General features: G+C 40.8%; 1 protein-coding gene across 3 annotated transcripts in view; it reads right to left on the reverse strand.

Moving 5' to 3' along the window:
* The window catches only part of ZNF529 (zinc finger protein 529), a 59,522-nt gene that overhangs the window by 40,002 nt on the left and 2,048 nt on the right, over positions 1-17,472 (reverse strand). Inside the window, exons 2-3 of one of the 3 annotated variants that reach the window (XM_063701848.1) lie at positions 7,119-7,438; positions 5,326-5,412 (exon numbers count right to left, since the gene is read on the reverse strand). The gene's annotated coding sequence lies outside the window, so the exon portion shown is untranslated. The remainder of the gene's footprint in view (positions 1-5,325; positions 5,413-7,118; positions 7,439-17,472) is intronic. The other 2 variants (XM_055369145.2, XM_019015314.4) reach the window with 2 other exon arrangements.

Consider the following 17,472-nt stretch of genomic DNA (forward strand, 5'->3'; position numbering starts at 1 on the left):
TCTAAAGGGTGTGAATCAGCAAAAAGAAAAACCCAGAAAGACAGAATGAGATAAAATTTTAAATGATCGAGCAAGGAAATTGGTAAATATGTTGGGGATTCTGTTTACTAAGTAATGATGATTACTTTTTACGGAATTTCAAAACAAATTAGATCAAAAGCACCAGACAAAAATAGAAAGAGGCCGGATGCAGTAGTTCACACCTGTAATCCCAGCACTTTGGGAGGCCAAGATGGGCAGATCACTTGAGGTCAGGAGTTGGAGACCAGCCTGGCCAACATGCTGAAACCCCATTTTCACTAAAAATACAAAAATCAGCTGGGTGTGGTGGCGCTCACCTGTAATCCCAACTACTCAGGAGGCTAAGGCAAGATAATCGCTTGAACCCAGGAGGTGGTGGTTGCAGTGAACCGAGATTGCCCCACTGCACTCCACCCTGGGTAACAGAGGGAGACTCTGTCTCAAAAAAAAAAAAGAAAGAAAGAATGTACCTACAGCATTCTAAGGTCTTTTTTATTGCTCAAGAAGGAGATACCAATTAGTCATTAAGTCAAAGATGCAAGGTTAAGAGTAACTTCCGATAGTAAAGCAATACAATATCTTATTTTTAATCCAGTGCAGGGGAAAGTAGAATAAAGAGCACTTAATTGATCTCATAGAAGTCAATAAAACATAAAAGAAGCAGCAAGTGTAAGCCTGATTAAAAAGAAAGTGGGGAAAGAGATGGGTCATTGAGCTAAGGGGAGGCCTGGTGACAGCTCTTGGAAGATGAAGTCTGACCAGAATAGCACATAAGTCAATCAGGTTGCTGTGGCCAAAGTGCATGGTCCTTGCCTCTCTGAGTTTGTGGTGGGGAGAAACAACAAACCCAACACTAAACATGGAGGAAAGAATTAAAGACTCAGGCCTATCAGTTTCCACTCCCTGCCCTCCCGTTACTCCCAGTTTAAAGGCTTACAGGGGCTCGTGGATGAGTGGGAAGTTTTTGTGAAGTCTGATAGAGAAATGAGCTGCCTCTTGACCAGCAGAGAGCCCCAGGTTCATCCTCATGTGGAGTAACAGGGCTGCAGGGCAGTCAGTGTTCCAGAGCCCTGTGCTCACAGATCTAGCTACAATCCCCACCTGCACTGTTTTTAGTTGTGTATATCCCTTAATGTTACTGAACCTCATTCTCTTCTGATGTAAAATGAAGACAGGCATTTCTGCTCAACGCATTTCATCTGTAAATGGAGGGAATAAGTCTTTATGAAATGAGACAAAGTATATTCAGTGTCTGCAGTGCAGTCAATAAATTAGTGTCTTTCTACCTGTTTCTCACAAAACTGAAATAAAAGCTGGAAAATTGCTTTGTAAACCATAAGGCACTCTGCATACAAAAGAGATTACTATGAATTTTTCCTAAGTGATTAACTCATGACTCCTTTCCATACTCCTCAGCAGTGGCAACATTGGGAGGCTGGATTTTGGTTGGATGGAAGATAATGAGGAGACTGGTTTCTGGCCAGCTCCAGGACTGGATGTGATGGTTAACGATACTTAACGTCACCACACAGCTCATTCCCTAGCTGGCTCAGTAACTATGGATCTCTAAGCAATGTCTTAACATTTATGCTTACATCTGCTAAGCTAAGTATGTACTGTTCCTTGATTTACATGCCACATTGATTATTTAAGGGGTTCCAACTGTGGATCATGAGGCAGAAGAGGTGACAATGAAAGGTCAGGCAAAGACAGGAGTGTCCAGTGTGGAACACGAAATCCCATCCTGACTATAAAACATTATATGCTGTTTATTACATTTTAACTTCAGAAATTATCGACTCCATTTTCCATTTCCTTGCAATATGTATTGAGCTTTTCAGTCCTGTTTTGTCATCATGCAAACAAGTAAAATTCTTCAGGATGCAGACCCACCTAATAGTACTAAAAAGGAATATTTTAAAAATATGGAGATGTCTTCTCCCTATGGAGCTACAGGGGAAAAGACACCACTCTGTGTCATAAAATCTATTTAAATGGTTGCTGGGCGCGGTGACTCACCCCTGTAATCCCAGCACTTTGGGAGGCCGAGGCAGGTGGATCATGAGGTCAGGAGTTCAAGACCAGCCGGACCAATATGATGAAACCCCATCTCTACTAAAAACACAAAAATTAGCCGGGCGTGGTGGTGTGCATCTCTAATCCCAGCTACTCAGGAGGCTGAGGCGGGAGAATTGCTTGGAGCCGGGAGATGGAGGCTGCAGTGAGCTGAGATCATGCCATTGCACTCCAGCCTGGGCAACAGAGCGAAAGCGAGACTCCGTCTCAAAAAAAAAAAAAAAAAAAAAAAGCTATTTAAAAGAACCTGATATGATAAAGTATTGAATTCAGAACACTCAGTGAATATCAGCATTACTCTCCTGTTCAGTAGAGAGATAACTCTGATCATCCTCAGCTATTTTCCTGTCTATAATTTGCTTATTTGCATTATTTGTGCAAAGAAGTCTTTAAGACCTCATATTTCAATAGTAATCCTAAATCCTCTTGTTTATGTCATAATTCGCTGCCCTGATAATGCTTAAACTCATCTCTGTTTTTCTAAAAGACATAAATATGTATAAGGTTTCTATATTAAGAAAAAAGACGAGTATGCTGTTTCTGTTTACTTCTATCAGCATAAAGGTATAATAAAATCCCATGAGTGGCTGGGCGTGGTGGCTCACGCCAGTAATCCCAACACTTTGGGAGGCTGAGGCAGGTGGATCACTTAAGGTCAGGAGTTGGAGACCAGCCTGGCCAACATGGTGAAACCCCGTCTCTACTAAAAATACAAAAATTAGCCAGGCGTGGTGGCGAGCACCTGTAATCCCAGCTACTCAGGAGGCTGAGGCAGGAGAATCGCTTGAACCCATGAGGCGGAGGTTGCAGTGAGCCAAGATCATGCCACTGTACTCGAGCCTGGGTGTCAGAGCAAGACTCCATCTCAGGAAAAAAAAAAAAAAAAAAAAATTCCCATTAGGGAAATGCACAACAAAACAATAATGAGATACTATGAATACACCTACTACGATGGCTATAATTTATTTTAAAGTGTTGGGAAGGATGTTGAGAAATAAAAACTCTTTTACCCTGCTAGTGGGAATGTAAAATGGTCCAGTTGCTGTGAAAATCAATCTGGCAGTTCCTGAAATGGTTAAACATAATGTTAGCATATAATCTCCAGTTCTGCTCCTCAGATCTACCTGACAGAAATGAAAACATTTCCACACTAAAACAGGCACATAAATCTTCACAGCAGCATTATTCACAGTAGCCAAAAATGGAAACAATCTAAACATCCGTCAGCTGATGAATGGGTAAGCAAGATGTCATATCCTTACCACATCTTAGAATATTATTCAGTCATAAAAAGAAAGTAATAATGATACACGTTACATGGATGAACCTTCAAAACATTATGGTAAGTTAAGCTAGTCATGAAGGATTTACATACTGCATGACTCCATTTATATGAAATGTCCAGAACAGGAAAATCTCTCAAGAAAAAGCACATTAACGGTTGCCTAGGGCTGGAGGGCATGGGGGTTTGGAAGTGACAGCTAAGGGGAGCTGGATTTCTTTGGGAGATACATACGATCTAAAATTGTGGTGATGCTTGAGCCCAGGAGTTTGAGACCAGACTCGCCAACATGGTGAAACCCTTTCTTTACTAAAAATACAAAAATTAGCTGTGTGTGGTGGCATGTGCCTGTAATCCCAGCTATTTGGGAGGCTGAGGCAGGAGACTCGCTTGAACCCGGGAGGAAGAAGTTGCAGTGAGCCGAGATCATGCCACTGCAGTCCAGCCTGGGTGAAAGAACAAGACTCTCTCGAAATAAAATAAAATTGTGGTGATGAATGTATAACTCTGTGAATATACAAAAATCCATTGAATTGTACACTTTAAATGGGTGAATTGTATATGAATTATGGCTCAATAAAGTGGTTTTAATGTGTCTCATGCCTTAAGGGATTACTAGTTTAGTATATGGCCTCCAGTAGTGGTTTAATGAAATTCCATGGGAGATCTCTTGAGCTTTATTCAGAGCGTTGTTTTACCCTCCTAGTGTCCACTCCCTGCTGTCTTTGCATAGGAGTACCACAGTCCTGTATTCAGAGGTAAAAGTGGATAAGTATCTCATGATGTGAGGATAGGTGTGACGGAAAGAGAGTTGTCATTCACTTGGTCTGTCCTGTTCCCTAAGTGTATGTTTGCACCCCACACCTCTGTCATCCTTGTTCTGAAATGAGTGCTATTCCACCTCAGGAACATACTGATGACCCCCAGCACTGTGAAAATCAGAACAGTGAATGGCAAGATTCAAAGGGGCCATGACAAATATTAGGGAAATGGAAAAGTAGAATGAGATCCATCCATTGTGGATCAAACCTAACAGACAATGGCAGCAAGAAGTGGGGAGAGAAGAGAAACTTTCTCTGAAGTCTTGCCTATTCTGTGCCTCCAACAATATGCCCCTTCCCCATACCTTGCCCAGCGAATCTCTTCAACTGTATCCTTTGTAATATCCTTTATAATAAACCAGCAAACATAAGTGTTTCCCTGAGTTCTGTGAGCACTTCAGGAAATTAATTGAACCCAAAGAGGGGGTTGTGAGAACCCCATCTTTTTTTTCTTTTTTCTTTTTTTTTTTTAAGACAGGATCACACTCTGTCGCCCAGGCTGGAGTACAATGGCACAGATCACTGCTCACTGTAACCTTGAATTCCTGGGCTCAAGTGAGCCTTTCACCTCAGCCTCCCAAGTAGCTAGGACTACACAGGCTTGTACCTCCAGGCACAGCTAATTTTACTTTTTATTTTCTTGAGACAGGTCTCACTCTGTTGCCCAGGCTGGTCTTGAACTCTTGGCCTTAAGTGATCCTCCAGCCATGAGCCACTGTAAATGTCTGGGAATGCCAACTTGAAGCCCAGCTGGTCAGAAGTTCTAGAGGCCCAGACTTGCAACTGGTGTCTGAAGGGATGGCAGTCTTGGGGACTGAGCCCTCAACCTGAGGGATCTGATGCTATTTCCAGGCAGATAGTGTCAGAATTAAATTGGAGGATACGCAGTTAGTGTCTGCTGCAGAACTGATTGCTTGCTTGCTGGTAGGGGGAAATCCCCACATATCTGGGGGTCATTGAAGTCTTTGGTGTTGACTCTTACTGTGTTTGTTGTTTTCATGTGAGAGCAGAGGAAAAGCAAGGAAATGTTTTCCTCTGGTCAGTTTTCCAGACCAGTCTTTACAGAAACACACACAGAGCTTCAAACAACACTACACTTACACAGCCCTAAAAGTTAGTAAGTACCTCTTTCAGTTCTGCACTCCAAGCACTTCAATGATTTCAGCCTTACTGTAGTCCTGGTGTTGATTTTTAACATCCACCTCTCAGCAACTGGCAAAAAAAAAAAAAGACAAAAAATATTGGTGAAGATATATGGATTATCAACCAACTTGATAAAATTAATATTTTGCACAATAATGCACCTAACAACTGTAAAATACATGTCCTTTTCAAGTGCACATGTTATATTCAAGACAGACCACATACTAGGCCATAAAAAAAGCATCCGTGAATTTCAAAGGATCAAAATCGTACACAGTGTGTTCTTCGGTCAAATGAAGTTAGGAATCACTGACAATGAAGTACCTAGAAAACCCACAAATGTTTGGAAATTAAACACACTTCTATATAATCCATAGGTTAAAGAAGAAATCAAAGGGAAAACGAAAATAGTTTGAACTAACTGATAATGAAAATGCACCATATAAAAATTTCTGGGGCCAGGCATGGTGGCTCATATGTATAATCCCAGCACTTTGGGAGGCCAAGGCGGGTGGATCGCTTGAGCTCAGGAGTTTCAGACCAGCCTAGGCAACAGGGTGAAACCTCGTATCTACAAAATACAAAAATTAACAGGATGTGGTGGTGTGCAATTGCATGGCTGTGGTCCCAGCTATGTGGGAGGCTGAGGCAGGAGGATCGCTTGAGCCCGGGAAGTCAAGGTTGCAGTGAGCCATGATCGCACCACTACACTCCAGCCCAGGTGGCAGAGTGAGACTTTACCTCAAAAATAAATAAGTAAATACATAAATAAATAAAAAGAAAATTTGTGGAATGGAGTTAAAGCAGGGATTCTGGATTTAAATGCTTATATTAGAAGAGAAGGCCTAGAATCAATAACTACAGGTTCTACTTTAAAAGGCTAGAAAAGGAAAAGCAGAGTAAACCCTCGGTACCCAGAAGAAAGGAAATAAGATGAGAGAAAAAAATAAATGAAATAGATATATAATTAGCCAAACTAAAAGTGAATTCTCTGAAAAATCAACAAAATTGATAAAACCTTGGGTGGGCATGACAGCTCATGCCTGTAATCCCAGTACTTTGGGAGGCTGAGGCGGGCAGATCACCTAAAGTCAGGAGTTTGGAACCAGCCTGGCCAACATGGTGAAACCCCATCTCTACTAAAAATACAAAAATTAGCCAGGCATGGTGGCATGCGCCTGTAGTCCCAGCTACTCTGGAGGCTGAGGGAGGAGAATCACCTGAACCTGGGAGGTGGAGGTTGCAGTGAGCTGAGATAGTGCCACTGCACTCTAGACTTGGCAACAGAGCAAGACTCCGTCTCAAAAAAAAAAAAAAAAGTTGATAAAAACCTTAGCTAGAATTATCAATTTAAAAACTGCAAAGACAAATTACATGAAAGAACTTATCACTAAGGAGCATTTTAGATATTAGAAGTCTAACAGAATTATTATTGTGAGGCCAAGGTGGGCAGATCATGAGGTCAAGAGATCGAGACCATCCTCCCAACATGGTGAAACCCCATCTCTACTAAAAATACAAAAATTAGCTGGGCATGGTGGTGTGCGCCTGTAGTCCCAGCTACTCGGGAGGCTGAGGCAGGAGAATCGCTGGAACCCAGGAGGCAGAGGTTGCAGTGAGTCAAGATTGCGCCACTGTACTCCAGCCTGGTGACAGAGTGAGACTCCGTCTCAAAAAAAAAAAAAAGAAAATAATTATTATAGACAACTTAAGTCAACAAATTTGAGAATTCAGATGAAATGGACGAAATTTCTAAAAATATATATATAACTTACTGAAACACACAAGATGAAACAGATACATTAAGGAAATTGAGGCCAGACGCAGTGGCTCACACCTGTAATCCCAGCACTTTGGGAGGCTGAGGCGGGCGGATCACAAGGTCAGGAGATCGAGACCATCTTGGCTAACACGGTGAAACCCCGTCTCTACTAAGAAATAAAAAAAAATCAGCTGGGCGTGGTGGCGGGCGCCTGTAGTCCCAGCGACTCAGGAGGCTGAGGCTGGATAATGGTGTGAACCCGGGAGGCGGAGCTTGCAGTGACCCAAGATCGTGCCACTGCACTCCAGCCTGGGCGACAGAGCGAAACTCCATCTGAAAAAAAAAAAAAAAAGGAAATTTAATTTATTACATCAAAAAAAGAAATCTCCAGGCCTAGATGGTTTTGCCAGACAATTCAACCAGAAATTTAAGGAACAAATAATACCAATCTTACACAGACTTTTCCAGAAAATAGGGAAGGAGAGGACAGTTCATTTTTTGAGGCCAGTACTACCCTAATACCAAAACCTGATAAAGATATTACAAGGAAAGAAATGACAGACCAAAAACCTCATGCAAAAATTCTTAAGAAAATGGTAGCAAATTTGGCTGGGCATAGCAGCTCGTGCCTATAATCCCAGCACTTTGGGAGGCCATAGCGAGTGGATCACTTGAGGTCGGGAGTTGGGAGACCAGACTGGCCAACATGGTGAAACCCTGTCTCTACTAAAAATACAGAAAAAAAAAAAAATTAGCCAGGCATGGCAGTGCATGCTTGTACTCCCAGTTACTTGGGAGGCTGAGGTGGGAGGATCACTTGAACCCGGGAGGCGGAGGTTGCAGTAAGCCGAGATCATGCCACTGCACTGCAGCCTGGGCAACAGAGCAAGACTTTGTCTCAAAAAAAAAAAAAAAAAAGAAAAAGAAAGGCCTGGCACAGTGGCTCACACCTGTAATCCTAGCACTTTGAGAGGCCAAGGCGGGCGGACTGCCTGAGTTCAGGAGTTCAAGACCACCCTGGGCAACATGGTGAAACTCCGTCTCCACTAAAATACAAAAAACTAGCTGGGTGTGGTGACACGTGCCTGTAGTCCCAGATACTCGGGAAGCTGAAGCAAGAGAATCGCTTGAACCTGGGAGGTGGAGGTTGCAGTGAGCCGAGCTCACGCCGCTGCAATCCAGCCTGGGCAACAAAGCAAGACTCTGTCTCCAAAAAAAAAGAAAGAAAAAAGAAAATGGTAGCAAATTTAATCTAGAAATATGTAAAAAGGTTACAAAATGAACCACTAATACAAGATTTAACAAAAAAGACAAAGAGAAATAGAAAATGCTGAGCTAGAAGCAGTTGGGTTGGCTGGGAGGCAGGATGCCATGTAGGCCAATGACATTTTGAAATGGCATTGTTTTCTGCTTAACAGTTTTAAAAATCAATTTTATTCATATTAGTTGAATAAAGGAGAAAAAAATATGATCACTTTAGTATACAAAAAATTATCGGACAAAATACAATATCCCTTCATGATGAAAACTCTCAGCAAGCTAGAAGTAGATGAGAACTTGTTCAATCTGATAGTCTATGAAAACTTCCAGCTATAATATAGTGATGAAATATTAAATACAATCCTCCTATGATAAAAAAGGCAACAATGCTTATCTATGACTACTAATGCAAGTCCTAGCGATTACAATAAGGCAACAAAATAAATGAAACCTATAAATACTGGCAAAGAAGAAAACTTCCTCTGTAGATGACTCAAGTATTTACTTAAAAATCCTAAAGAGTAGATTCTTTTTTCTTTTTATAGATAGGGTCTCAGTCTGTCACCAAGGCTGGAGTTCAGTGGCGCGATCACCGCTCACTGCACCCTCGACCTCCCCAGCTCAGGTGATTCTCCCACCTCAGCCTCCAGAGTATCTGGGACTACAGGCATGCACCACCTCACCTGGCTAATTTTTTATAGAGATGGAGTTTCCACCATGTTGCCCAGGCTACTCTTGAACTCCGGGGCTCAAGCGATCTGCCTGCCTCAGCCTCCCAAAGTGCTGGGATTACAGGCATGAGCCACTGTGCCTGGATAGGTCCCAATCTATAATCGAATGAAATCAGCTTCTTTTAATCATCCGTCCAACATCTTTTGGATGATCCAATACCTCTTCAAGAGCTTTCATTTTACTGTTCCGAAAAAAAAGGGCTGAACCGATAGTGGATGCTAAATATTAATGGAAAATAGAGGGATCCATTAGGAGAATCTTGGGCTGTTTGGCATCATCACTCACTGGAACTGGGGACAACTTCTTAGATCTCTGTTACATAGGACATTTCAAGATAAGATAATGTTTACATGATCTAAAATATGACTGTGTTTAAGAAGTACAGACAAACAGTTCACCAAAACCATGGCTAAAAATGGTTAAGAACTTGTCAGTCTTCCTCAGGGGTCCTCTCTTTGCAGAAGCACTGAGACCACAGAGGCAAGAGCTGGGGAAGGAAAACTGCCCATGAGATGAGAAGTGCCTCTCAGCTTCCAAAATCGGGGAGGTAAGAGGGATTCTGGACAAAATGAAACCCTGCACCCACAAGGAGTCCAGCAGACAGATGTAGACACCAAGCAGACATCCTCATAATCTAAAAGTAGGGTCCAGACAGCAAGTTTCTGGCCCATCCCCCACTCTGCTAATGCTGACCTGGACCTAAAATTAAGCCACTCAACCCTATCTTGAGATAACAGAGGGAGAAAATGCTCCCTTCATTTGACTTTCTAGGGTTGCAAAGGGATGACACCATCCACACCAGAACTGCATGAATGGCATCAGGAATGTACATCAGGAATGTATAAGTGTCAGACTTATATTCTCTAGTTGGATGTAGCATATACCTACAATATACATATAATATTGTCTAGTTGGAGATAGCATATATCTACATTATACATATCTATATAGAAGTATAAATAAATATATATGGTACTATATCTAGTTGGATACAGTATTCTATATATGTCAATTAGGTCGTTTGCTCACCTCCATCATTAATAATTTCTAGTCTCCTTATTCTAACAGTTACTGAAAGGTGTGCTAAAATCTCCAATGATGACTGAATTTGTCTATTCATCCTTTCTCTTTTATTGACCTTTTTATATCCTGAAGCTCTTTTTTTTTTTTTTTTGAGACCGAGTGTCACTCTGTCACCCAGGCTGGAGTGTAATGGCATGGTCTTGGCTCACTGCAACCTCTGCCTGCTGGGTTCAAGAACCTCCCAGGTTCTCCCGCTTCAGCCTCCTGAGTAGCTGGGACTACAGGCGTGTGCCACCACACCTGGCTAATTTTTATATTTTTAGTAGAGACAGGGTTTCACTATGTTGGCCAGGGTGGTCTCGAACTCCTGACCTCGTGATCCACCTGCCTCAGCCTCCCAAGGTGCTGGGATTACAGACGTGAGCCACTGCACCCAGCCTTGGGTATAAACTTTTATCATTATGAGCTGCCTCCATGTTATCTCTCATAATATTTTTGGCCTTAAACTCTATTTTTTTGACATAAATAAACATCAGCTTTTGTTGGTGTTTGCATTACCTCTTTCATACTTTTGCTTTCAATTTTTTTTTTCTTCTTTTTTTTGAGATGGAGTCTCACTCTGTCACCCAGGCTGGAGTACAGTGACTTGGTCTCAGCTCACCGCAGCCTCTGCCTCCCAGTTCAAGCAATTATCATGCTTCAGCCTCCAGAGTAGCTGGGATTATAGGTGTGTGTCACCATACCCAGGTAATTTTTTTTAATTTTTAGTAGAGATGGGGTTTTCACCATGTTGGCCATGCTGGTCTTGAACTCCTGACCTCAAGTGATCTGCCCGCCTCGGCCTCCCAAAGTGCTGGGATTACAGACGTGAGACCCCACGCCCAGCCTTGCTTTCAACTTTTCTATGTCATTATACTTAAAAGTGTGTCAGCTACTAAAAGCATATGGTTGATTTTGTTCTTTTCGTCCCTCGCTCTGTCACCCAAGCTGGAGTGCAGTGGCTCAATCACAGCTCACTGCAGTCTTGACTTCACAGGCTCAAGTGATCCTTCCGCCTCAGCCTCCTGAGTAGCTGGGATTATAGGTATGCATCACCACACTCAGCTAATTTTAATTTTTTGTAGAGATGGGGTCTCACTATGTTGCCCAGGCTGGTCTCAAACTCCTGGGCTCAGGCAATGCTCCCATCTCACCCCTCAAATGCTGGGATTATAGGCATGAGCAACTGTGCCCAGCCAATAGTTAATCTTTTTATTGTTTAGTCCAGTTTCATTAAATTTCTTTAATGTAATTAAATTACTAATTTAATTACTATGTTGGAGGTAAGTTCATCAACATTTACTTCTATGTGTCCCCCTCTTTTTTTTGTTGTTCTTTTATTCCCCCATTCTTACCTTTTATTTTATTGGTCAAATAATTTTATTATTCTAGTTTGCCATATTAGTTCATACTGTCATGCACTATTATTTTAGTTACCATAAAGATTATAATACTGTGCTTAACTTGCTACAACTAAAATTCTCATGCAGTGCTTCTGACAGCATAAGTACAACCACAGTGGAAATCTGATTAGCAGTATCTACGAAAACTGAACATACATACATCATACAATCCAGCAATTCTACCCCTGTTTATCTCCATAATGTCTGTGTGCAGGGGTGGGGGAGAGGATTAATACGTATGTGCATGTCTTTGTCCATATTTTGACAATAATGGTCATACTAGCAGTATTTCTATAGAAAAATTTGAAACAACTCAAATTTCCAACAATAGAACAGATAAATAATCTGTGCCACATCCTACAATGGAATACTACACAGCAAAAGGAAGGAACAGGTACCTGCTATATGGAACAACATGGATGAATTTTACACAGATATTCAGTAGAAGATTATTTTACTTATGAGAAGTTAAAATAGATAGATATTAAAAGGAGAGGTACATGAAGGAAATATTTTTATTCAGTGGGACCCCAGGAGACTGGATAAATTATCCAGATCCTACATTATTGCCTGAACAGGTAGATTTGAGCAGGCTGCAATCTGTTCACCCACCAAAAGCCCATGCCACATTCCTGTAGATATCTATACTTAAAATGACAAAGACACACGTTCCTAGAGGGTCTTGGAAGCGGGTATAAAGTTGGTCAGGTCACGAGAGCTGCACAGCCAGTACAAGGAATTGCCTTGGTAGGATTCAGCTTTGACTCTAGTAATAGCTGACTGGTTATGCATCCTTATATTAGCATTGCTTCTCTGTATTCTCTATGGTTTTCTTTTCATTTAAGACTACTTCTTGGCTGGGTGCAGTGGCTCATGTCTGTAATCCCAGCGCTTTGGGAGGCTGAGGCTGGAGGATCACTTGAGACCAGGAGTTCAAGACCAGCCTAGGCAACATAGTGAGACTCTGTGTCTACAATAGTAAAAAATATTAGCCGGGCCGAGTGACATGCGCACCTGTAGTCCCAGCTACTCAGGAGGCTGAGGTAGGAGGGTAGCTTGAGCCCAGGAGTTTGAGGCTACAGTGCACCTTGATTGCACCACTACAACCCAGCCTGGGTGACAGAGCAAGACCCTGTCTCTTAAAAAAAAAAAAATGGTTGGGAGGTTATGTACAGTTGTGAATAAGAACAAAAGATGTGATTAAAACTTTCAATATGTTAATCTTAGCTCTGAAAGTTACTAATTCTGTGCTTTGACAAGTATTTTATTGGCATTACCTAGATTTCCTCATCAATAAAATTAGAAAAACAACAGCACCTTGTACCTCACAGAGTTGTCAGAATTAAGTGGAAAAAAAACTAACAACAAATCACTTCCATGGCACATAATAAGTACCTAAAAATCACCTAATAAATATCATCTATTTGTATTGATGATGAAAAGACTATGTCATGTCATATAATCTATTAGTATTAAAGAAAAGTGTCTTCTGTCCTTAACATGCTTTCTGAGGCCTGCTCTTTCTTATAAAGCTAATATCTTACAAAGCACACCCTGCAAATGTAATTAGTCTTCACTAACAACATAACCCACAGATTTTTTCAAAAAGAAAAGGACAGCAGCTAGAGAGAAATCATTCGGCTTATAAACATAGCTCAGAGAATCTGACCCAATTAGTTAACAAATTGAAAATATTAACAAAAGATCAGTCTTGTTCCTTGGCCAATCCAGTCTTTTATGCCTATTTGTAACTATTAACATCTAATTCTGTTATCAGAAATCATAAACCCATCCTCAGCAGTGTGATTTATATAACAAAGTCTCCTAAGACTTCTGGTCTTGAAAGGTTAATGCTGTCTTGTGAAAGTTACCTAAATCTGTACAAATACATACATACGTACATAATTCTGACTAGCTACCTTACGTAGCTGCCTACCTGTTCTCCTGGTAATTATGCATAAATTGATATGTATATAATTCTAAAAGGTGTAAATACTCAGAATGTTTGTCAAATCAGTTGGGCATCAATGACACTTCCTTTTTATCCCTACACACATGGAAGTCTAACAAAAGCATGACTGATTTGAATTTCTTTTTCAAGCTAAGAGTAGAGAGGTCTTCTCTCATTCAAATGACTAATTCATGTGAATCTTTCTGAAAAAAACAAGAACATATTAACATATCTACAAGGAAAAATTGAGAAGAATGTACACTAAAATATTAATAGTGAACATTTTCTAGATAATAAAACTATGAGTACTTACAACTTTCTATTTTATAAGTCAACTTAGGTTACTGAATTTTTTTCAATTAGACTGCATTAATTCCATCATCAGGAATGATAAAACCTAAAGCATTTTTCTAAAGAGCTGGGAGGGAAAGCTATCTTTTACTTATTAAGAAAACTGTGAGCAAACAGGCTGGCAAAATGACATAGAGCAGCACTAAAACCAAACTGACCAAAATAAACAAGACTACCAAGTCTTGCACATTCTTTTTTTTTTTTTCTTTTTTTTGAGAAGGAATCTCACTCTGTTGCCCAGGCTGGAGTGTAGTGGCACGATCTTGGCTCACTGCAACCTCCGCCTCCCTAATTCAAGTGATTCTCCTGCCTCAGCCTCCCAAGTAGCTGGGATTACAGGCATGTGCCACCGTGCCCAGCTAATTATTCCATTTTTAGTAGAGACAGGGTTTCACCATGTTGGTCAGGCTAGTCTCGAACTCCTAACCTCAGGTGATCCACCCACCTCGGCCTCCCAAAGTGCTGGGATTACAGGCATGAGCCACCGTGCCTGACCAAGTCTTGTACATTCTCTTCCCATATTTCATCAATGTACTGAGACATTTCCAATATTCAGATTTTTGTTCAGATGTGCAAAATTGAGGTAAGTGGCCCTTTCACACTGAATAAATACTGTTTGGGCCACAGTGGAGGCTTAACAAATGTGGTTTTATCATTGCCTTTCTTTACTGAATGACCAGTTAATATAATCCTTGAAAAGCTGCTAATAAATGCCTATCATAGTTCAACTGATTTATAATTTAGCAATTCATTGTGTACTTTTGCTCACAAATATGAATGTTATATGATATTCCATCTTATATTTTTTATATTAGTATCTCCTATTTCTTATTATCTATGTAGTATTACATCACTTGGATGTAAACTGACTGACTTAATATTTACATAATACAGGAAATTGTTTTTGGACAAACTCCTCCTAAAGTTCATTTCCAAGTGTTATAGATCAGTGGTTGAAAACATTTTTGGGTTGTATATACCCTTAATACTCTCATAAAATTAGAGACTTTTGCCGAGGAAAAAATATGCATGAATAAAATAAACATACAATAATTAGGTATATAATTCCAAGGCAAATTATTCCAGGTGAAGTATCCCTGTTCTAGACAGAGCATATTTGTGAGCCACTGCACTTGAACTCCACAAATTTTTAATTGACCAAATTCAAAACTTTATTTATGGACACAAATTTGAATTGCATATAATTTTCACATGTCATGAAATATTATTCTCCTTTTGATTTGTTGTCAACTATTGAAAAAGTTAAAATCAATCAGTTCACAAGCCATACAAAAATAGGCTACAAGCAGGGTTTGGTCCACAGAGCCATAGTTTGCAAACCCCTGCTATAGACCCAGAGACCATTATACCATACACAGGCTACACAATTATGTAACTTGGAAAAAAAAAAAGACACCTCATGCTGCCAAACCTCATGCAAGAACTAGCTGGGTACCACATCTCCATCTCTTAACATCTCCATATCAAACACAGGCTGTGCTTTTTCTGTTGGAACCTTCATCCTATTTCCTTAATTACAAGTGTAATTTTTTTTTTTTTTTTGAGATGGAGTCTCGCTCTGCCTCAGCCTCCCTGAGTAGCTGGGACTATAGACGCCCGCCACCACACCTGGCTAATTTTTTTTTATTTTTAGTAGAAATGGAGTTTCACCATGTTAGCCAGGATGGTCTCGATCTCCTGACCTCGTGATCCGCCTGCCTCGGCCTCCCAAAGTGCTGGGATTACAGGTGTGAGTCACTGCGCCCGGCCACAAGTGTAATTCTTAATTACAACTGTATTCCTAGCTACTTGGAAGGCTGAGGTGGGAGGACTGCTTGAGCCCAGGAGTTCCAGGCTGTAGCGAGCTATGATCGCACCGCTTCCCATCACAATTAACCTCATATTTTCATTGCACCTTATACGTGAATGTGGAATGACTTAGAATATCCACATAATAATAATAAGGTTTTAAATTTAAGCTTAATAATTTATTATTATCAGCCACTGTTTTGTTACTCTGTTAATAGTAACTTTGCTAATCCTCATAAAAATCCTTGGAAATTGGTACTATTATTATATAAATAATAAACTATAGAACAGAAAGATATTGAGTATATTGCCCAAATTCACACACAGTATTAATAATTAGCAAAACCTTAGATTTTAATTCAGATACTATAGAATAGGGGTTGGCAAACTTTTCTGTAAAGGACTAGATAGTAAATATTTTAGGCTTTGTGAACTAAAAGGCAAAATTAAGGATATTATATAGGAGTTTATATAAAAGAGAGATGAAAAATTTCCCCTTTGTTTTTCCTTTTTTTAGAGATAAGGTCTGGAACTCCTGGCTTCAAGCAGTCCTCCCTCCTCAGTCTCCCAAAGTGCTGGGATTACAGGTGTGAGCCACTGCACCTGAACACTACAATTTTTTTTTTTTTAAGATGGATTCTCACTGTCTCCCAGGCTAGAGTGCAGTGGCGTGATCTCGGCTCACTGCAACCTCCGCCTCCCAGGTTCAAGCAATTCTCCTGCCTCAGCCTCCCGAGTAGCTGGGATTACAGGCATATGCCACCATGCCCAGCTAATTTTTGTATTTTTAGTAGAGATGGTGTTTTGCCATGTTGGTCAGGCTGGTGTCGAACTCCCGACCTTGTGATCCACCCACTTTGACCTCCCAAAGTGCTGGGATTACAGGTGTGAGCCACCGCGCCCGGCCACCTCTACAAATTTTTAATTGCCAAAATCCAAAACTTTATTTATGGACACAAATTTAAATTGCATATAATTTTCACATGTCATGAAATATTACTCTCCTTTTTTTTTTTTTCGTGGTCAACTATTAACAAAAAGTTAAAACCAATCAGTTCACAAGCCATACAAAAATACAGGCTACAGGCTGGATTTGGCCCACAGGGCCATAGTTTGCAAACCCCTGTTCTAGACCCAGAGACCATTATACCATACTCACACAGTCTACACAGTTATGTGACTTGGGGGAAAAAAAAGAAAAAAACACCTGGCCGGGCACGGTGGCTCACGCCTGTAATCCCAGCACTTTGTGAGACTGAGGCAGGTGGATCACCTGAGGTGGGGGGAGTTCAGGACCAGCCTGATCAACATGGAGAAACCCCGTCTCTACTAAAAATACAAAACTAGCCAGGCATGGTGGCGCATGCCTGTAATCCCAGCTACTCGGGAGGCTGAGGCAGGAGAATCGCTTGAACCCAGAAGGCGGAGGTTTCAGTGAGCCAAGATCGCACCATTGCACTCCAGCCTGGGCAACAAAAGTGAAACTCCGTCTGAAAAGAAAAAAAAAAAAAAAAAAAACACCTGATGTGGCCAAACCTCATGCAAGAACTAGCTGGTACCATATAAATCTCCTAAGATATCCCCTCGGAAAAACTTACTGCCCTTCTTAACAGCTCTCTCTGCACATACTCTGCAATAATATTCTAACTCCTAAGGTCCTCTAAAACAAAAAAAGTTACTATAACCATTCAAACCATCTCCTATCTTGCTGTTTTTCCACTCATGTCTCTGAAGAAAATCTAAACTATCTAATGTGTAATTCTACCTAAGCAATTGGTCTCCTCCGTAACAAATCACCG

This window comes from Gorilla gorilla, chromosome 20, assembly GCF_029281585.2.
Source record: "Gorilla gorilla gorilla isolate KB3781 chromosome 20, NHGRI_mGorGor1-v2.1_pri, whole genome shotgun sequence".
Taxonomy (NCBI): Eukaryota; Metazoa; Chordata; class Mammalia; order Primates; family Hominidae; genus Gorilla; species Gorilla gorilla.